We start from the raw sequence: 22,148 nt of genomic DNA, 5'->3' as shown, positions 1-22,148 counted from the left end.
AGCAACAATTCCAATTTTCAATTTTGTCCAGGGATTGGCTATGGTGAATGCAGAAAAGCCAGTGTTTCGAAACAAACCTGTTGGACATTAACCTGGTGTTGGAAGACATCTTACTGTGCTCACCACAGTCCAACACCGGCATCTCCAAATAATGACTATCTCAAAACTAATACAATGTGAATGCTTTTTGGATAGTGTATATCACAAATATATTGTAGATGGTTGAATAAATACTAGAAATTAAGAGGGAACAAGTCAAGACCAGCATGGAGAGAAATAATCCTCACTCACCCGTCAGTCAGGAATATTGGCTGTCTCCCAAGCACTGGATCCGGGTTCTGTTACCGAGCATTGCCAATTTAACCTTAGGGCGATCAAATGAGGACTCTCAAGTCGCGAACGTTGCTTTGTTACTCTAAAGACGTCCGTGGGTGCAATTCAAATAACCATAGTTTCAAACTCCACCTACCTTCCATTGAACTCAGGCTTCTTCTTTATTGTTCACAATGAGTTGCCATTGTGGGTTTGATGGCAGACCCGATTTTTTGCATTAAGATGGGGAAAGTGATTGAGGAGTATGTGGAAATGAACCAAAATGGGAACGTCTCGCCGTCCGTGGTTTGCAAGGTATGGAAGGCGGGAGTGAGGGGGGAGGTCATATCATTCAAGACAAAGGTGGTTAGCGAGGCGCGTTAGGAAGGGCAGCGTGGATCGGGGAAATGTTGGCGGGCGTGGAATATATCTGATGCACACGGAAGCGGGACATGTAGTGAGGAGGAAGGAGTTGCAGGTGAAGTTTGATCTTCTATCGAAAGGGAGGGCGGTTCAGCAATGGAGGCCCGCAAGGGATTGGCTATGAGTATGGTGAGCAAGCCATTGGATTGCTGACGGGTCATTTCCATCGGCAGGCAGCAGCGAGGGAGGTGGGAGGGAGTATTTCTGCATCTGAATGTGAACTGGTTCGTGGATTTAGAAGAATGTTGAGAATATTTTTGTGGCATTTGGGCACTTTGGATCTGAAGCGAGGGGAGTATCGAACTTATAAATGATAATAAATGTAAACTCCTCCCTTTAGTTGATGCGGAGTGGAAACGTTAACTCCGTTTCTCTCTCCACTGATGATGCCAGACCGGCTGAGTTTTCCCTGAAGTTTCTGTTTTTGTGTGTTGAAATTTAATGGATTTGCTTTAACCCATATGTTTCTGGACCCTGAGGATAATTCCTGCATTTTCAGAATCCAGCACTAACTCCAGTTTGTATTGTGATTTCTTTCGGTGCATTATCGCCTTGTCAACAAATACAGAAAGAAAATGCACCGAGTCCAACAGCAAATTGCGAATTTAAATCAAATCAAATGACATTTCCTAATTCAACAAAGCGGTGCTATCAAAACTTTCCTATAGCAACCTTAACAAAGCTATTGGCTCATCTCGGGTTTGGATTTCGTCAGGTTCTGAATGAAAGAATATTTATTGCGAACTCAATAATGTTGAGAATTGTATTATGTGTGTCTGCCTGCTCCTACCGAATAAAAAAATACCTTCCGCGTCAAATCACCGAACAGCATCGGATCTCGTGTAGTCGTGGCCGAGTGGTTAAGGCAATGGACTAGAAATCCATTGGGGTTGCCACGCGCAGGTTCGAACCCTGCCGACTACGTATGTTCTTTTTCTCATTCAGGTTCAAGTTTCACCACGTTCTTTGGAACGAATGGTGTCTGATGCGAAATGGTATCCCACACTTTGCAAAAAGACCAGTTGTTTTTCCCAACAGAGTGCGCTCTATTTGAAAAGGCGGGACACAGTTCGACATGTGTTATTATTCAGTGATTGGAAAAGTTCACAACGCTTTCTGGATAAGAATTATACAATGGAACATATGCCATTAATTAGTGAACGGAGATGTACAGACAGCTTGCTGATGAAGAGTTAGGCCATGGGCAAGCGTTATTGACTAGGCAGGGGAGAAGTAAAAGCCTGAATCATGCGAGCAACAATTCCAATTTTCAATTTTGTCCAGGGATTGGCGATGGTGAATGCAGAAAAGCTAGTGTTTCGAAACAAACCTGTTGGACGTTGACCTGGTGTTGTAAGACATCGTACTGTGCTCACCACAGTCCAACACCGGCATCTCTAAATCATGGCTATCTCCAAACTAAGACAATGCGAATGCTTTTTGGATAGTATATATCGCAAATTGATTGTAGATGGTTGAATAAATACTAGAAACTGAGAGAACAAAGAACAAAGAACAAAGAAATGTACAGCACAGGAACAGGCCCTTCGGCCCTCCAAGCCCGTGCCGACCATACTGCCCGACTAAACTACAATCTTCTACACTTCCTGGGTCCGTATCCTTCTATTCCCATCCTATTCATATATTTGTCAAGATGCCCCTTAAATGTCCCTATCGTCCCTGCCTCCACTACCTCCTCCGGTAGTGAGTTCCAGGCACCCACTATCCTCTGCGTAAAAAACTTGCCTCGTACATCTACTCTAAACTTTGCCCCTCTCACCTTAAACCTATGCCCCCTAGTAATTGACCCCTCTACCCTGGGGAAAAGCCTCTGACTATCAAGTCAAGACCAGCATGGAGAGAAATAATCCTCACTCACCCGTCAGTCAGGAATGTTGGCTGTCCCCCAAGCACTAGATCCGGGGTCGCTTACCTAGCATTGCCAATTTAGCCTTGTGGCCATCAAATGAGGACTCTCATGTCGCGAACTTGCTTTGTGACTGTAAAGACGTCCGCGGGTGCAATTCAAATAACCATAGTTTCAAACTCCATCTACCCTCCATTGCACTCAGGTTTCTTCTTTATTGTTAACAATTACTTGCCATTGTGGGTTTGATGGCCGACCCGATTTTTTGCATTAAGAGGAGAAAGTGATTGAGGAGTATGTGGAAATGAACCAAAATGGGAACGTCTCGCCGTCCGTGGTTTGGAAGTTATGGAAGGCGGTAGTGAGGGGGGAGGTCATATCATTCAAGACAAAGGTGGTTAGCAAGGCGCGTTCGGAAGGGCAGCGTGGATCGGGGAAATGTTGGCGGGCGTGGAATATATCTGATGCACACGGAAGCGGGACATGTAGTGAGGGGGAAGGAGTTGCCGGTGAAGTTTGATCTTCTATCGAAAGGGAGGGCGGTTCAGCAATGGAGGCCCGCAAGGGATTGGCTATGAATATGGTGAGAAAGCCATTGGATTGCTGGCGGGTCATTTCCATCGGCAGGCAGCAGCGAGGGAGGTGGGAGGGAGTATTTCTGCATCTGATTGTGAACTGGTTCGTTGATTTAGAAGAATGTTCAGAATATTTTTGTGACATTTGGGCATTTTGGATCTGAACCGAGGGGAGTATCGAACTGATATTTGATAATAAATGTAAAATCCTCTCTTTAGTTGATGCGGAGTGGAAACGTTAACTCCGTTTCTCTCTCCACTGATGATGCCAGACCGGTTGAGTTTTCCCTGAAGTTTCTGTTTTTGTGTATTGAAATTTAATGGATTTGCTTTAACACATATGTTTCTGGACCCTGAGGATAATACCTGCATTTTCAGAATCCAGCACTAACTCCAGTTTGTATTTTGATTCCTGTCGGTGCATTATCGCCCTGTCAACAAATAATGAAAGATAATGCACAGAGTCCAACAGCAAATTGCGATTTTAAATCAAATCAAATGGCATTTCCCAATTCAACAAAGCGGTGCTATCAAAACTTTCCTATAGCAACCTTAACAAAGCTATTGGCTCATCTCGGGTTTGGATTTCGTCAGGTTCTGAATGAAAGAATATTTATTGCGAACTCAATAATGTTGAGAATTGTATTATGTGTGTCTGCCTGCTCCTACCGAAAAAAAAATACCTTCCGCGTCAAATCACCGAACAGCATCGGATCTCGTGTAGTCGTGGCCGAGTGGTTAAGGCAATGGACTAGAAATCCATTGGGGTTTCCACGCGCAGGTTCGAACCCTGCCGACTACGTATGTTCTTTTTCTCATTCAGGTTCAAGTTTCACCACGTTCTTTGGAACGAATGGTGTCTGATGCGAAATGGTATCCCACACTTTGCAAAAAGACCAGTTGTTTTTCCCAACAGAGTGCGCTCTATTTGAAAAGGCGGGACACAGTTCGACATGTGTTATTATTCAGTGATTGGAAAAGTTCACAACGCTTTCTGGATAAGAATTATACAATGGAACATATGCCATTAATTAGTGAACGGAGATGTACAGACAGCTTGCTGATGAAGAGTTAGGCCATGGGCAAGCGTTATTGACTAGGCAGGGGAGAAGTAAAAGCCTGAATCATGCGAGCAACAATTCCAATTTTCAATTTTGTCCAGGGATTGGCGATGGTGAATGCAGAAAAGCTAGTGTTTCGAAACATACCTGTTGGACGTTCACCTGGTGTTGTAAGACATCGTACTGTGCTCACCACAGTCCAACACCGGCATCTCTAAATCATGGCTATCTCCAAACTGAGACAATGCGAATGCTTTTTGGATAGTGTATATCGCAAATTGATTGTAGATGGTTGAATAAATACTAGAAACTAAGAGGGAATAAGTCAAGACCAGCATGGAGAGAAATAATCCTCACTCACCCGTCAGTCAGGAATGTTGGCTGTCTCCCAAGCACTAGATCCGGGGTCGCTTATCGAGCATTGCCAATTTAACCTTGTGGCGATCAAATGAGGACTCTCAAGTCGCGAACTTGCTTTGTGACTGTAAAGATGTCCGCGGTTGCAATTCAAATAACCATAGTTTCAAACTCCATCTACCCTCCATTGCACTCAGGTTTCTTCTTTATTGTTAACAATTACTTGCCATTGTGGGTTTGATGGCAGACCCGATTTTTTGCATTAAGAGGAGAAAGTGATTGAGGTGTATGTGGAAATGAACCAAAATGGGAACGTCTCGCCGTCCGTGGTTTGGAAGTTATGGAAGGCGGTAGTGAGGGGGGAGGTCATATCATTCAAGACAAAGGTGGTTAGCGAGGCGCGTTAGGAAGGGCAGCGTGGATCGGGGAAATGTTGGCGGGCGTGGAATATATCTGATGCACACGGAAGCGGGACATGTAGTGAGGAGGAAGGAGTTGCAGGTGAAGTTTGATCTTCTATCGAAAGGGAGGGCGGTTCAGCAATGGAGGCCCGCAAGGGATTGGCTATGAGTATGGTGAGCAAGCCATTGGATTGCTGACGGGTCATTTCCATCGGCAGGCAGCAGCGAGGGAGGTGGGAGGGAGTATTTCTGCATCTGAATGTGAACTGGTTCGTGGATTTAGAAGAATGTTGAGAATATTTTTGTGGCATTTGGGCACTTTGGATCTGAAGCGAGGGGAGTATCGAACTTATAAATGATAATAAATGTAAACTCCTCCCTTTAGTTGATGCGGAGTGGAAACGTTAACTCCGTTTCTCTCTCCACTGATGATGCCAGACCGGCTGAGTTTTCCCTGAAGTTTCTGTTTTTGTGTGTTGAAATTTAATGGATTTGCTTTAACCCATATGTTTCTGGACCCTGAGGATAATTCCTGCATTTTCAGAATCCAGCACTAACTCCAGTTTGTATTGTGATTTCTTTCGGTGCATTATCGCCTTGTCAACAAATACAGAAAGAAAATGCACCGAGTCCAACAGCAAATTGCGAATTTAAATCAAATCAAATGACATTTCCTAATTCAACAAAGTGGTGCTATCAAAGCTTTCCTATAGCAACCTTAACAAAGCTATTGGCTCATCTCGGGTTTGGATTTCGTCAGGTTCTGAATGAAAGAATATTTATTGTGAACTCAATAATGTTCAGAATTGAATGATGTGTTTCTGCCTACTCCTACCGAATAAAAAAATACCTTCCGCGTCAAATGACACCGAAGCAGCGTTTGAGCTCGTGTTGTCGTGGCCGAGTGGTTAAGGCGATGCACTAGAAATCCATTGGGGTCTCCCCTCGCAGGTTCGAACCCTGCCGACTACGTATGTCCTTTTTCGCATTCAGTTTCAAGTTTCACCATGTTCTTTGGAACGAATGGTGTCTGATGCGAAATGGTATCCCACACTTTGCAAAAAGACGAGTTGTTTTTCCCAACAGAGTGCGCTCTATTTGAAAAGTCGGGACACAGTTCAACATGTGTTATTATTCAGTGATTGGAAAAGTACACAGCGCTATCTGGATAAGAATTTTACAATGGAACACATGCTATTAATTAGTGAACGGAGATGTTCATTCAGCTTTCTGATGAAGACTTAGGCCATGGGCAAGCGTTGTTGACCAGGGAGGGGAGAAGTAAAATGCCTGAATCATGCGAGCAACAATTCCAATTTTCGATTTTGTCCAGGGATTGGCTATGGTGAATGCAGAAAAGCTAGTGTTTCGAAACATACCTGTTGGACGTTCACCTGGTGTTGTAAGACATCGTACTGTGCTCACCACAGTCCAACACCGGCATCTCTAAATCATGGCTATCTCCAAACTAAGACAATGCGAATGCTTTTTGGATAATGCATATCGCAAATTGATTGTAGATGGTTGAATAAATACTAGAAACTAAGAGGGAACAAGTCAAGACCAGCATGGAGAGAAATAATCCTCACTCACCCGTCAGTCAGGAATGTTGGCTGTCTCCCAAGCACTAGATCCGGGGTCGCTTACCGAGCATTGCCAATTTAACCTTGTGGCGATCAAATGAGGACTCTCAAGTCGCGAACTTGCTTTGTGACTGTAAAGACGTCCGCGGTTGCAATTCAAATAACCATAGTTTCAAACTCCATCTACCCTCCATTGCACTCAGGTTTCTTCTTTATTGTTAACAATTACTTGCCATTGTGGGTTTGATGGCCGACCCGATTTTTTGCATTAAGAGGAGAAAGTGATTGAGGAGTATGTGGAAATGAACCAAAATGGGAACGTCTCGCCGTCCGTGGTTTGGAAGTTATGGAAGGCGGTAGTGAGGGGGGAGGTCATATCATTCAAGACAAAGGTCGTTAGCGAGGCGCGTTAGGAAGGGCAGCGTGGATCGGGGAAATGTTGGCGGGCGTGGAATATATCTGATGCACACGGAAGCGGGACATGTAGTGAGGAGGAAGGAGTTGCAGGTGAAGTTTGATCTTCTATCGAAAGGGAGGGCGGTTCAGCAATGGAGGCCCGCAAGGGATTGGCTATGAGTATGGTGAGCAAGCCATTGGATTGCTGACGGGTCATTTCCATCGGCAGGCAGCAGCGAGGGAGGTGGGAGGGAGTATTTCTGCATCTGAATGTGAACTGGTTCGTGGATTTAGAAGAATGTTGAGAATATTTTTGTGGCATTTGGGCACTTTGGATCTGAAGCGAGGGGAGTATCGAACTTATATTTGATAATAAATGTAAACTCCTCCCTTTAGTTGATGCGGAGTGGAAACGTTAACTCCGTTTCTCTCTCCACTGATGATGCCAGACCGGCTGAGTTTTCCCTGAAGTTTCTGTTTTTGTGTGTTGAAATTTAATGGATTTGCTTTAACCCATATGTTTCTGGACCCTGAGGATAATTCCTGCATTTTCAGAATCCAGCACTAACTCCAGTTTGTATTGTGATTTCTTTCGGTGCATTATCGCCCTGTCAACAAATACAGAAAGAAAATGCACCGAGTCCAACAGCAAATTGCGAATTTAAATCAAATCAAATGACATTTCCTAATTCAACAAAGTGGTGCTATCAAAGCTTTCCTATAGCAACCTTAACAAAGCTATTGGCTCATCTCGGGTTTGGATTTCGTCAGGTTCTGAATGAAAGAATATTTATTGTGAACTCAATAATGTTCAGAATTGAATGATGTGTTTCTGCCTACTCCTACCGAATAAAAAAATACCTTCCGCGTCAAATGACACCGAAGCAGCTTTTGAGCTCGTGTAGTCGTGGCCGAGTGGTTAAGGCGATGGACTAGAAATCCATTGGGGTCTCCCCGCGCAGGTTCGAGCCCTGCCGACTACGTATGTTCTTTTTCGCATTCAGGTTCAAGTTTCACCACGTTCTTTGGAACGAATGGTGTCTGATGCGAAATGGTATCCCACACTTTGCAAAAAGACGAGTTGTTTTTCCCAACAGAGTGCGCTCTATTTGAAAAGTCGGGACACAGTTCAACATGTGTTATTATTCAGTGATTGGAAAAGTTCACAACGCTTTCTGGATAAGAATTATACAATGGAACATATGCCATTAATTAATGAACGGAGATGTACATTCAGCTTGCTGATGAAGAGTTAGGCCATGGGCAAGCGTTATTGACTAGGGAGGGGAGAAGTAAAAGCCTGAATCATGCGAGCAACTATTCCAATTTTCGATTTTGTCCAGGGAATGGCTATGGTGAATGCAGAAAAGCTAGTGGTTCGAAACATACCTGTTGGACGTTAACCTGGTGTTGTCAGACATCGTACTGTGCTCACCACAGTCCAACACCGGCATCTCTAAATCATGGCTATCTCCAAACTAAGACAATGTGAATGATTTTTGGATAGTGTATATCGCAAATTGATTGTAGATGGTTGAATAAATACTAGAAACTAAGAGGGAACAAGCATGGAGAGAAATAAGCCTTACTCACCCGTCAGTCAGGAATGTTGGCTGTCTCCCATGCACGAGATCCGGGTTCGCTTACCGAGCATTGCCAATTTAACCTTGTGGCGATCAAATGAGGACTCTCAAGTCGCGAACGTCCGCGGGTGCAATTCAAATAACCATAGTTTCAAACTCCATCTACCTTCCATTGAACTCAGGTTTCTTCTTTATTGTTAACAATGACTTGCCATTGTGGGTTTGATGGCAGACCCAATTTTTTGCATTAAGAGGAGAAAGTGATTGAGGAGTATGTGGAAATGAACCTAAATGGGAACGTCTCGCCGTCCGTGGTTTGGAAGGTATGGAAGGCGGTAGTGAGGGGGGAGGTCATTTCATTCAAGACAAAGGTGGTTAGCGAGGCGCGTTAGGAATGGCAGCGTGGATCAGGGAGATGTTGGCGGGCGATGGAATATATCTGATGCACACGGAAGCGGCACATTTAGTGAGGAGGAAGGAGTTGCAGGTGAAGTTTGATCTTCTATCGAAAGGGAGGGCTGTTCAGCAATGGAGGCCCGCAAGGGATTGGCTATGAGTATGGTGAACAAGCCATTGGATGGCTGGCTGGTCATTTCCATCGGCAGGCAGCAGCGATGGAGGTGGAAGGGAGTATTTCTGCATCTGAATGTGAACTGGTTCGTGGATTTAGAAGAATGTTGATAATATTTTTGTGACATTTGGGCATTTTGGATCTGAAGCGCGGGGAGTATCGAACTTATATTTGATAATAAATGTAAAATCCTCCCTTTAGTTGATGCGGAGTGGAAACGTTAACTCCGTTTCTCTCTCCACTGATGATGCCAGACCGGCTGAGTTTCCCCTGAAGTTTCTGTTTTTGTGTGTTGAAATTTAATGGGTTTGCTTTCACCCATATGCTTCAGGACCCTGAGGATAATTCCTGCATTTTCAGAATCCAGCACTAACTCCAGTTGTATTGTGATATCTGTCGGTGCATTATCGCCCTGTCAACAAATACAGAAAGAAAATGCACAGAGTCCAACAGCAAATTGCGAATTTAAATCAAATCAAATGGCATTTCCTAATTCAGCAAAGTGGTGCTATCAAAACTTTCCTATAGCAACCTTAACAAAGCTATTGGCTCATTTCGCGTTTGGATTTCGTCAGGTTCTGAATGAAAGAATATTTATTATTAACACAATAATGTTCAGAATTGTATTATGTGTGTCTGCATTCTCCTACCGAATAAAAAAATACCTTCCGCGTCAAATCACCGAAGCAGCTTTTGCGTTCATGTAGTCGTGGCCGAGTGGTAAAGGCGATGGGCTAGACAACCATTTGGGTTTCCCCGCGGAGGTTCAAACCCTGCCGACTACGTATGTTCTTTTTCTCATTCAGGTTCAAGTTTCACCACGTTCTTTGGAACGAATGGTGTCTGATGCGAAATGGTATCCCACACTTTGCAAAAAGACGAGTTGTTTTTCTATTTGAAAAGTCAGGACACAGTTCAACATGTGTTATTATTCAGTGATTGGAAAAGTACACAGCGCTTTATGGATAAGAATTTGACAATGGAACATATGCTATTAATTAGTGAACGGAGATGTAAAGACAGCTTGCTGATGAAGAGTTAGGCCATGGGCAAGCGTTATTGACCAGGGAGGGGAGAAGTAAAATGCCTGAATCATGCGAGCGACAATTCCAATTTTCAATTTTGTCCAGGGATTGGCTATGGTGAATGTAGAAAAGCTAGTTTTTCGAAACAAACCTGTTGGACGTTAACCTGGTGTTGTAAGACATCTTACTGTGCTCACCACAGTCCAGCACCGGCATCTCCAAATCATGGCTATCTCCAATCTAAGACAATGCGAATGCTTTTTGGATAGTGAATATCGCAATTTTATTGTAGATGGTTGAATAAATACTAGAAATTAAGAGGGAACAAGTCAAGACCAGCATGGAGAGAAATAATCCTCACTCACCCGTCAGTCAGGAATATTGGCTGTCTCCCAAGCACTGGATCCGGGTTCTGTTACCGAGCATTGCCAATTTAACCTTAGGGCGATCAAATGAGAACTATCAAGTCGCGAACGTTGCTTTGTGACTCGAAAGACGTCCGTGGGTGCAATTCAAATAACCATAGTTTCAAACTCCACCTACCTTCCATTGAACTCAGGCTTAATCTTTATTGTTCACAATGACTTGCCATTGTGGGTTTGATGGCAGACCCGATTTTTTGCATTAAGATGGGGAAAGTGATTGAGGAGTATGTGGAAATGAACCAAAATGGGAACGTCTCGCCGTCCGTGGTTTGCAAGGTATGGAAGGCGGGAGTGAGGGGAGGTAATTTCATTCAAGGCAAAGGTAGGTAGCGAGGCGCGGGAGGGAGGGCAGCGTTGATCGGGGAGATGTTGGCGGGCGATGGAATATATCTGATGCACACGGAAGAGGGACATGTAGTGAGGAGGAAGGAGTTGCCGGTGAAGTTTGATCTTCTATCGAAAGGGAGGGCGGTTCAGCAATGGAGGCCCGCAAGGGATTGGCTGTGAATATGGTGAGAAAGCCATTGGATTGCTGGCGGGTCATTTCCATCGGCAGGCAGCAGCGAGGGAGGTGGGAGGGAGTATTTCTGCATCTGAATGTGAACTGGTTCGTGGATTTAGAAGAATGTTCAGAATATTTTTGTGACATTTGGGCATTTTTGATCTGAAGCGAGGGGAGTATCGAACTGATATTTGATAATAAATGTAAAATCCTCTCTTTAGTTGATGCGGAGTGGAAACGTTAACTCCGTTTCTCTCTCCACTGATGATGCCAGACTGGCTGAGTTTTCCCTGAAGTTTCTGTTTTTGTGTGTTGAAATTTAATGGATTTGCTTGAACACATATGTTTCTGGACCCTGAGGATAATACCTGCATTTTCAGAATCCAGCACTAACTCCAGTTTGTATTTTGATTTCTGTCGGTGCATTATCGCCCTGTCAACAAATAATGAAAGACAATGCACAGAGTCCAACAGCAAATTGCGATTTTAAATCAAATCAAATGGCATTTCCTAATTCAACAAAGCGGTGCTATCAAAACTTTCCTATAGCAACCTTAACAAAGCTATTGGCTCATCTCGGGTTTGGATTTCGTCAGGTTCTGAATGAAAGAATATTTATTGCGAACTCAATAATGTTGAGAATTGTATTATGTGTGTCTGCCTGCTCCTACCGAATAAAAAAATACCTTCCGCGTCAAATCACCGAACAGCATCTGCTCTCGTGTAGTCGTGGCCGAGTGGTTAAGGCAATGGACTAGAAATCCATTGGGGCTTCCACGCGCTGTTTCAAGCTCTGCCGACTACGTATGTTCTTTTTCTCATTCAGGTTCAAGTTTCACCACGTTCTTTGGAACGAATGGTGTCTGATGCGAAATGGCATCCCACACTTTGCAAAAAGACCAGTTGTTTTTCCCAACAGAGTGCGCTCTATTTGAAAAGTCGGGACACAGTTCGACATGTGTTATTATTCAGTGATTGGAAAAGTTCAGAACGCTTTCTGGATAAGAATTATACAATGGAACATATGCCATTAATTAGTGAACGGAGATGTACAGACAGCTTGCTGATGAAGAGTTAGGCCATGGGCAAGCGTTATTGACGAGGGAGGGGAGAAGTAAAAGCCTGAATCATGCGAGCAACAATTCCAATTTTCAATTTTGTCCAGGGATTGGCGACGGTGAATGCAGAAAAGCTAGTGTTTCGAAACAAACCTGTTGGACGTTGACCTGGTGTTGTAAGACATCGTACTGTGCTCACCACAGTCCAACACCGGCATCTCTAAATCATGGCTATCTCCAAACTAAGACAATGTGAATGCTTTTTTGGATAGTGTATATCGCAAATTGATTGTAGATGGTTGAATAAATACTAGAAACTAAGAGGGAACAAGCATGGAGAGAAATAAACCTCACTCACCCGTCAGTCAGAAATGTTGGCTGTCTCCCAAGCACCAGATCCGGGTTCGCTTACCGAGCATTGCCAATTTAACCTTGTGGCGATCAAATGAGGACTCTCAAGTCGCGAACGTCCGCGGGTGCAATTCAAATAACCATAGTTTCAAACTCCATCTACCTTCCATTGAACTCAGGTTTCTTCTTTATTGTTAACAATTACTTGCCATTGTGGGTTTGATGGCAGACCCAATTTTTTGCATTAAGAGGAGAAAGTGATTGAGGAGTATGTGGAAATGAACCAAAATGCGAACGTCTCGCCGTCCGTGGTTTGGAAGGTTTGGAAGGCGGTAGTGAGGGGGGAGGTCATTTCATTCAAGACAAAGGTGGTTAGCGAGGCGCGTGAGGAATGGCAGCGTGGATCAGGGAGATGTTGGCGGGCGATGGAATATATCTGATGCACACGGAAGCGGCACATTTAGTGAGGAGGAAGGAGTTGCAGGTGAAGTTTGATCTTCTATCGAAAGGGAGGGCGGTTCAGCAATGGAGGCCCGCAAGGGATTGGCTATGAGTATGGTGAACAAGCCATTGGATGGCTGGCTGGTCATTTCCATCGGCAGGCAGCAGCGATGGAGGTGGGAGGGAGTATTTCTGCATCTGAATGTGAACTGGTTCGTGGATTTAGAAGAATGTTGATAATATTTTTGTGACATTTGGGCATTTTGGATCTGAAGCGCGGGGAGTATCGAACTTATATTTGATAATAAATGTAAAATCCTCCCTTTAGTTGATGCGGAGTGGAAACGTTAACTCCGTTTCTCTCTCCACTGATGATGCCAGACCGGCTGAGTTTTCCCTGAAGTTTCTGTTTTTGTGTGTTGAAATTTAATGGATTTGCTTTAACCCATATGTTTCTGGACCCTGAGGATAATTCCTGCATTTTCAGAATCCAGCACTAACTCCAGTTTGTATTGTGATTTCTTTCGGTGCATTATCGCCCTGTCAAAAAATACAGAAAGAAAATGCACCGAGTCCAACAGCAAATTGCGAATTTAAATCAAATCAAATGACATTTCCTAATTCAACAAAGTGGTGCTATCAAAGCTTTCCTATAGCAACCTTAACAAAGCTATTGGCTCATCTCGGGTTTGGATTTCGTCAGGTTCTGAATGAAAGAATATTTATTGTGAACTCAATAATGTTCAGAATTGAATGATGTGTTTCTGCCTACTCCTGCCGAATAAAAAAATACCTTCCGCGTCAAATGACACCGAAGCAGCTTTTGAGCTCGTGTAGTCGTGGCCGAGTGGTTAAGGCGATGGACTAGAAATCCATTGGGGTGTCCCCGCGCAGGTTCGAACCCTGCCGACTACGTATGTTCTTTTTCTCATTCAGGTTCAAGTTTCACCACGTTCTTTGGAACGAATGGTGTCTGATGCGAAATGGTATTCCACACTTTGCAAAAAGACGAGTTGTTTTTTCCCAACAGCGTGCGCTCTATTTGAAAAGTCGGGACACAGTTCAACATGTGTTATTATTCAGTGATTGGAAAAGTACACAGCGCTATCTGGATAAGAATTTTACAATGGAACATATGCTATTAATTAGTGAACGGAGATGTACATTCAGCTTTCTGATGAAGACTTAGGCCATAGGCAAGCGTTGTTGACCAGGGAGGGGAGAAGTAAAATGCCTGAATCATGCGAGCAACAATTCCAATTTTCGATTTTGTCCAGGGATTGGCTATGGTGAATGCAGAAATGCTAGTGTTTCGAAACATACCTGTTGGACGTTAACCTGGTGTTGTAAGACATCGTACTGTGCTCACCACAGTCCAACACCGGCATCTCTAAATCATGGCTATCTCCAAACTAAGACAATGCGAATGCTTTTTGGATAGTGTATATCGCAAATTGATTGTAGATGGTTGAATAAATACTAGAAACTAAGAGGGAACAAGTCAAGACCAGCATGGAGAGAAATAATCCTCACTCACCCGTCAGTCAGGAATGTTGGCTGTCTCCCAAGCACTAGATCCGGGGTCGCTTACCGAGCATTGCCAATTTAACCTTGTGGCGATCAAATGAGGACTCTCAAGTCGCGAACTTGCTTTGTGACTGTAAAGACGTCCGCGGTTGCAATTCAAATAACCATAGTTTCAAACTCCATCTACCCTCCATTGCACTCAGGTTTCTTCTTTATTGTTAACAATTACTTGCCATTGTGGGTTTGATGGCAGACCCGTTTTTTGCATTAAGAGGAGAAAGTGATTGAGGAGTATGTGGAAATGAACCAAAATGGGAACGTCTCGCCGTCCGTGGTTTGGAAGGTATGGAAGGCGGTAGTGAGGGGGGAGGTCATTTCATTCAAGACAAAGGTAGGTAGCGAGGCGCGTTAGGAAGGGCAGCGTGGATCGAGGAAATGTTGGCGGGCGATGGAATATATCTGATGCACACGGAAGCGGGACATGTAGTGAGGAGGAAGGAGTTGCAGGTGAAGTTTGATCTTCTATCGAAAGGGAGGGCGGTTCAGCAATGGAGGCCCGCAAGGGATTGTCTGTGAGTATGGTGAGCAAGCCATTGGATTGCTGACGGGTCATTTCCATCGGCAGGCAGCAGCGAGGGAGGTGGGAGGGAGTATTTCTGCATCTGAATGTGAACTGGTTCGTGGATTTAGAAGAATGTTCAGAATATTTTTGTGACATTTGGGCATTTTGAATCCGAAGCGAGGGGAGTATCGAACTGATATTTGATAATAAATGTAAAATCCTCTCTTTAGTTGATGCGGAGTGGAAACGTTAACTCCGTTTCTCTCTCCACTGATGATGCCAGACCGGCTGAGTTTTCCCTGAAGTTTCTGTTTTTGTGTGTTGAAATTTAATGGATTTGCTTCAACCCATATGTTTCTGGACCCTGAGGATAATTCCTGCATTTTCAGAATCCAGCACTAACTCCAGTTTGTACTGTGATTTCTGTCGGTGCATTATCGCACTGTCAACAAATACAGAAAGAAAATGCACAGAGTCCAACAGCAAATTGCGAATTTAAATCAAATCAAATGGCATTTCCTAATTCAACAAAGAGGTACTATCAAAACTTTCCTATAGCAACCTTAACAAAGCTATTGGCTCATCTCGGGTTTGGATTTCGTCAAGGTTCTGAATGAAAGAATACTTATTATGAACACAATAATGTTCAGAATTGTATTATGTGTGTCTGCCTGCTCCGAACGAATAAAAAAATACCTTCCGCGTCAAATCACCGAAGCAGCTTTTGCGCTCATGTAGTCGTGGCCGAGTGGTTAAGGCGATGGACTAGAAATCCATTGGGGTCTCCCCGCACAGGTTCGAACCCTGCCGACTACGTATGCTCTTTTTCGCATTCAGGTTCAAGTGTCACCATGTTTTTTGGAACGAATGGTGTCTGATGCGAAATGGTATCCCACACTTTGCAAAAAGACGAGTTGTTTTTCCCAACAGAGTGCGCTCTATTTGAAAAGTCGGGACACAGTTCGACATGTGTTATTATTCAGTGATTGGAAAAGTTCACAACGCTTTCTGGATAAGAATTAAAGAATGGAACATATGCCATTAATTAGTGAACGGAGATGTACAGACAGCTTGCTGATGAAGAGTTAGGCCATGGGCAAGCGTTATTGACTAGGGAGGGGAGAAGTAAAAGCCTGAATCATGCGAGCAACAATTCCAATTTTCAATTTTGTCCAGGGATTGGCTATGGTGAATGCAGAAAAGCTAGTGTTTCGAAACAAACCTGTTGGACGTTGACCTGGTGTTGTAAGACATCATACTGTGCTCACCACAGTCCAACACCGGCATCTCTAAATCATGGCTATCTCCAAACTAAGACAATGTGAATGCTTTTTGGATAGTGTATATCGCAAATTGATTGTAGATGGTTGAATAAATACTAGAAACTAACAGGGATCAGGTCAAGACCAGCATGGAGAGAAATAATCCTCACTCACCCGTCAGTCAGGAATGTTGGCTGTCTCCCAAGCACTAGATCCGGGGTCGCTTACCTAGCATTGCCAATTTAGCCTTGTGGCGATCAAATGTGGACTCTCAAGTCGCGAACTTGCTTTGTGACTGTAAAGACGTCCGCGGGTGCAATTCAAATAACCATAGTTTCAAACTCCATCTACCCTCCATTGCACTCAGGTTTCTTCTTTATTGTTAACAATTACTTGTCATTGTGGGTTTGATGGCCGACCAGATTTTTTGCATTAAGAGGAGAAAGTGATTGAGGAGTATGTGGAAATGAACCAAAATGGGAACGTCTCGCCGTCCGTGGTTTGGAAGTTATGGAAGGCGGTAGTGAGGGGGGAGGTCATATCATTCAAGACAAAGGTGGTTAGCAAGGCGCGTTCGGAAGGGCAGCGTGGATCGGGGAAATGTTGGCGGGCGTGGAATATATCTGATGCACACGGAAGCGGGACATGTAGTGAGGAGGAAGGAGTTGCAGGTGAAGTTTGATCTTCTATCGAAAGGGAGGGCGGTTCAGCAATGGAGGCCCGCAAGGGATTGGCTGTGAATATGGTGAGAAAGCCATTGGATTGCTGGCGGGTCATTTCCATCGGCAGGCAGCAGCGAGGGAGGTGGGAGGGAGTATTTCTGCATCTGAATGTGAACTGGTTCGTGGATTTAGAAGAATGTTCAGAATATTTTTGTGACATTTGGGCATTTTGGATCTGAAGCGAGGGGAGTATCGAACTGATATTTGATAATAAATGTAAAATCCTCTCTTTAGTTGATGCGGAGTGGAAACGTTAACTCCGTTTCTCTCTCCACTGATGATGCCAGACCGGCTGAGTTTTCCCTGAAGTTTCTGTTTTTGTGTGTTGAAATTTAATGGATTTGCTTGAACACATATGTTTCTGGACCCTGAGGATAAGACCTGCATTTTCAGAATCCAGCACTAACTCCAGTTTGTATTTTGATTTCTGTCGGTGCATTATCGCCCTGTCAACAAATAATGAAAGAAAATGCACAGAGTCCAACAGCAAATTGCGATTTTAAATCAAATCAAAGGCATTTCCTAATTCAACAAAGCGGTGCTATCAAAACTTTCCTATAGCAACCTTAACAAAGCTATTGGCTCATCTCGGGTTTGGATTTCGTCAGGTTCTGAATGAAAGAATATTTATTGCGAACTCAATAATGTTGAGAATTGTATTATGTGTGTCTGCCTGCTACTACCGAATAAAAAAATACCTTCCGCGTCAAATCACCGAACAGCATCTGCTCTCGTGTAGTCGTGGCCGAGTGGTTAAGGCGATGGACTAGAAATCCATTGGGGTTTCCACGCGCAGGTTCGAACCCTGCCGACTACGTATGTTCTTCTTCTCATTCAGGTTCAAGTTTCACCACGTTCTTTGGAACGAATGGTGTCTGATGCGAAATGGTATCCCACACTTTGCAAAAAGACGAGTTGTTTTTCCCAACAGAGTGCGCTCTATTTGAAAAGTCGGGACACAGTTCGACATGTGTTATTATTCAGTGATTGGAAAAGTTCACAACGCTTTCTGGATAAGAATTAAAGAATGGAACATATGCCATTAATTAGTGAACGGAGATGTACAGACAGCTTGCTGATGAAGAGTTAGGCCATGGGCAAGCGTTATTGACTAGGCAGGGGAGAAGTAAAAGCCTGAATCATGCGAGCAACAATTCCAATTTTCAATTTTGTCCAGGGATTGGCTATGGTGAATGCAGAAAAGCTAGTGTTTCGAAACAAACCTGTTGGACGTTGACCTGGTGTTGTAAGACATCGTACTGTGCTCACCACAGTCCAACACCGGCATCTCTAAATCATGGCTATCTCCAAACTAAGACAATGTGAATGCTTTTTGGATAGTGTATATCGCAAATTGATTGTAGATGGTTGAATAAATACTAGAAACTAAGAGGGATCAAGTCAAGACCAGCATGGAGAGAAATAATCCTCACTCACCCGTCAGTCAGGAATGTTGGCTGTCTCCCAAGCACTAGATCCGGGGTCGCTTACCTAGCATTGCCAATTTAGCCTTGTGGCGATCAAATGAGGACTCTCAAGTCGCGAACTTGCTTTGTGACTGTAAAGACGTCCGCGGGTGCAATTCAAATAACCATAGTTTCAAACTCCATCTACCCTCCATTGCACTCAGGTTTCTTCTTTATTGTTAACAATTACTTGTCATTGTGGGTTTGATGGCCGACCAGATTTTTTGCATTAAGAGGAAAAAGTGATTGAGGAGTATGTGGAAATGAACCAAAATGGGAACGTCTCGCCGTCCGTGGTTTGGAAGTTATGGAAGGCGGTAGTGAGGGGGGAGGTCATATCATTCAAGACAAAGGTGGTTAGCAAGGCGCGTTCGGAAGGGCAGCGTGGATCGGGGAAATGTTGGCGGGCGTGGAATATATCTGATGCACACGGAAGCGGGACATGTAGTGAGGAGGAAGGAGTTGCAGGTGAAGTTTGATCTTCTATCGAAAGGGAGGGCGGTTCAGCAATGGAGGCCCGCAAGGGATTGGCTGTGAATATGGTGAGAAAGCCATTGGATTGCTGGCGGGTCATTTCCATCGGCAGGCAGCAGCGAAGGAGGTGGGAGGGAGTATTTCTACATCTGAATGTGAACTGGTTCGTGGATTTAGAAGAATGTTCAGAATATTTTTGTGACATTTGGGCATTTTTGATCTGAAGCGAGGGGAGTATCGAACTGATATTTGATAATAAATGTAAAATCCTCTCTTTAGTTGATGCGGAGTGGAAACGTTAACTCCGTTTCTCTCTCCACTGATGATGCCAGACCGGCTGAGTTTTCCCTGAAGTTTCTGTTTTTGTGTGTTGAAATTTAATGGATTTGCTTGAACACATATGTTTCTGGACCCTGAGGATAAGACCTGCATTTTCAGAATCACCCACTAACTCCAGTTTGTATTTTGATTTCTGTCGGTGCATTATCGCCCTGTCAACAAATAATGAAAGAAAATGCACAGAGTCCAACAGCAAATTGCGATTTTAAATCAAATCAAATGGCATTTCCTAATTCAACAAAGCGGTGCTATCAAAACTTTCCTATAGCAACCTTAACAAAGCTATTGGCTCATCTCGGGTTTGGATTTCGTCAGGTTCTGAATGAAAGAATATTTATTGCGAACTCAATAATGTTGAGAATTGTATTATGTGTGTCTGCCTGCTACTACCGAATAAAAAAATACCTCCCGCGTCAAATCACCGAACAGCATCGAATCTCGTGTAGTCGTGGCCGAGTGGTTAAGGCGATGGACTAGAAATCCATTGTGGTTTCCACGCGCAGGTTCGAACCCTGCCGACTACGTATGTTCTTTTTCTCATTCAGGTTCAAGTTTCACCACGTTCTTTGGAACGAATGGTGTCTGATGCGAAATGGTATCCCACACTTTGCAAAAAGACGAGTTGTTTTTCCCAACAGAGTGCGCTCTATTTGAAAAGTCGGGACACAGTTCGACATGTGTTATTATTCAGTGATTGGAAAAGTTCACAACGCTTTCTGGATAAGAATTAAAGAATGGAACATATGCCATTAATTAGTGAACGGAGATGTACAGACAGCTTGCTGATGAAGAGTTAGGCCGTGGGCAAGCGTTATTGACTAGGGAGGGGAGAAGTAAAAGCCTGAATCATGCGAGCAACAATTCCAATTTTCAATTTTGTCCAGGGATTGGCTATGGTGAATGCAGAAAAGCTAGTGTTTCGAAACAAAACTGTTGGACGTTGACCTGGTGTTGTCAGACATCGTACTGTGCTCACCACAGTCCAACACCGGCATCTCTAAATCATGGCTATCTCCAAACTAAGACAATGTGAATGCTTTTTGGATAGTGTATATCGCAAATTGATTGTAGATGGTTGAATAAATACTAGAAACTAAGAGGGATCAAGTCAAGACCAGCATGGAGAGAAATAATCCTCACTCACCCGTCAGTCAGGAATGTTGGCTGTCTCCCAAGCACTAGATCCGGGGTCGCTTACCTAGCATTGCCAATTTAGCCTTGTGGCGATCAAATGAGGACTCTCAAGTCGCGAACTTGCTTTGTGACTGTAAAGACGTCCGCGGGTGCAATTCAAATAACCATAGTTTCAAACTCCATCTACCCTCCATTGCACTCAGGTTTCTTCTTTATTGTTAACAATTACTTGTCATTGTGGGTTTGATGGCCGACCAGATTTTTTGCATTAAGAGGAGAAAGTGATTGAGGAGTATGTGGAAATGAACCAAAATGGGAACGTCTCGCCGTCCGTGGTTTGGAAGTTATGGAAGGCGGTAGTGAGGGGGGAGGTCATATCATTCAAGACAAAGGTGGTTAGCAAGGCGCGTTCGGAAGGGCAGCGTGGATCGGGGAAATGTTGGCGGGCGTGGAATATATCTGATGCACACGGAAGCGGGACATGTAGTGAGGAGGAAGGAGTTGCAGGTGAAGTTTGATCTTCTATCGAAAGGGAGGGCGGTTCAGCAATGGAGGCCCGCAAGGGATTGGCTGTGAATATGGTGAGAAAGCCATTGGATTGCTGGCGGGTCATTTCCATCGGCAGGCAGCAGCGAGGGAGGTGGGAGGGAGTATTTCTGCATCTGAATGTGAACTGGTTCGTGGATTTAGAAGAATGTTCAGAATATTTTTGTGACATTTGGGCATTTTTGATCTGAAGCGAGGGGAGTATCGAACTGATATTTGATAATAAATGTAAAATCCTCTCTTTAGTTGATGCGGAGTGGAAACGTTAACTCCGTTTCTCTCTCCACTGATGATGCCAGACCGGCTGAGTTTTCCCTGAAGTTTCTGTTTTTGTGTGTTGAAATTTAATGGATTTGCTTGAACACATATGTTTCTGGACCCTGAGGATAAGACCTGCATTTTCAGAATCCAGCACTAACTCCAGTTTGTATTTTGATTTCTGTCGGTGCATTATCGCCCTGTCAACAAATAATGAAAGAAAATGCACAGAGTCCAACAGCAAATTGCGATTTTAAATCAAATCAAATGGCATTTCCTAATTCAACAAAGCGGTGCTATCAAAACTTTCCTATAGCAACCTTAACAAAGCTATTGGCTCATCTCGGGTTTGGATTTCGTCAGGTTCTGAATGAAAGAATATTTATTGCGAACTCAATAATGTTGAGAATTGTATTATGTGTGTCTGCCTGCTACTACCGAATAAAAAAATACCTCCCGCGTCAAATCACCGAACAGCATCTGCTCTCTTGTAGTCGTGGCCGAGTGGTTAAGGCGATGGACTAGAAATCCATTGTGGTTTCCACGCGCAGGTTCGAACCCTGCCGACTACGTATGTTCTTTTTCTCATTCAGGTTCAAGTTTCACCACGTTCTTTGGAACGAATGGTGTCTGATGCGAAATGGTATCCCACACTTTGCAAAAAGACGAGTTGTTTTTCCCAACAGAGTGCGCTCTATTTGAAAAGTCGGGACACAGTTCGACATGTGTTATTATTCAGTGATTGGAAAAGTTCACAACGCTTTCTGGATAAGAATTAAAGAATGGAACATATGCCATTAATTAGTGAACGGAGATGTACAGACAGCTTGCTGATGAAGAGTTAGGCCGTGGGCAAGCGTTATTGACTAGGGAGGGGAGAAGTAAAAGCCTGAATCATGCGAGCAACAATTCCAATTTTCAATTTTG

At 43.8% G+C, this 22,148-nt stretch overlaps 10 non-coding genes across 10 annotated transcripts; all 10 read left to right on the top strand.

Moving 5' to 3' along the window:
* The first annotated feature begins 1,577 nt into the window (after positions 1-1,577).
* On the top strand, positions 1,578-1,659 carry trnas-aga (transfer RNA serine (anticodon AGA)). Its single transcript has one exon. It is a non-coding gene; the product is annotated as a tRNA-Ser (tRNA).
* Positions 1,660-3,897: 2,238 nt separating this feature from the next.
* trnas-aga (transfer RNA serine (anticodon AGA)) lies at positions 3,898-3,979 on the top strand. The gene has a single exon. It is a non-coding gene; the product is annotated as a tRNA-Ser (tRNA).
* A 1,907-nt stretch (positions 3,980-5,886) lies between these two features.
* trnas-aga (transfer RNA serine (anticodon AGA)) lies at positions 5,887-5,968 on the top strand. Its single transcript has one exon. It is a non-coding gene; the product is annotated as a tRNA-Ser (tRNA).
* A 1,908-nt stretch (positions 5,969-7,876) lies between these two features.
* Positions 7,877-7,958, top strand: trnas-aga (transfer RNA serine (anticodon AGA)). Its single transcript has one exon. It is a non-coding gene; the product is annotated as a tRNA-Ser (tRNA).
* Positions 7,959-11,804: 3,846 nt separating this feature from the next.
* Positions 11,805-11,886, top strand: trnas-aga (transfer RNA serine (anticodon AGA)). The gene has a single exon. It is a non-coding gene; the product is annotated as a tRNA-Ser (tRNA).
* A 1,878-nt stretch (positions 11,887-13,764) lies between these two features.
* trnas-aga (transfer RNA serine (anticodon AGA)) lies at positions 13,765-13,846 on the top strand. Its single transcript has one exon. It is a non-coding gene; the product is annotated as a tRNA-Ser (tRNA).
* Positions 13,847-15,754: 1,908 nt separating this feature from the next.
* trnas-aga (transfer RNA serine (anticodon AGA)) lies at positions 15,755-15,836 on the top strand. The gene has a single exon. It is a non-coding gene; the product is annotated as a tRNA-Ser (tRNA).
* A 1,903-nt stretch (positions 15,837-17,739) lies between these two features.
* On the top strand, positions 17,740-17,821 carry trnas-aga (transfer RNA serine (anticodon AGA)). Its single transcript has one exon. It is a non-coding gene; the product is annotated as a tRNA-Ser (tRNA).
* A 1,904-nt stretch (positions 17,822-19,725) lies between these two features.
* trnas-aga (transfer RNA serine (anticodon AGA)) lies at positions 19,726-19,807 on the top strand. The gene has a single exon. It is a non-coding gene; the product is annotated as a tRNA-Ser (tRNA).
* A 1,904-nt stretch (positions 19,808-21,711) lies between these two features.
* On the top strand, positions 21,712-21,793 carry trnas-aga (transfer RNA serine (anticodon AGA)). Its single transcript has one exon. It is a non-coding gene; the product is annotated as a tRNA-Ser (tRNA).
* Positions 21,794-22,148: the final 355 nt, after the last annotated feature.

The sequence above is a fragment of the Scyliorhinus torazame genome, unplaced genomic scaffold (assembly GCF_047496885.1).
Source record: "Scyliorhinus torazame isolate Kashiwa2021f unplaced genomic scaffold, sScyTor2.1 scaffold_522, whole genome shotgun sequence".
In the NCBI taxonomy this organism is placed as follows: domain Eukaryota; kingdom Metazoa; phylum Chordata; class Chondrichthyes; order Carcharhiniformes; family Scyliorhinidae; genus Scyliorhinus; species Scyliorhinus torazame.
The sequence above is the reverse complement of the archived record's forward strand: the minus strand, read 5'-3'. Positions and strand labels throughout refer to the sequence as shown.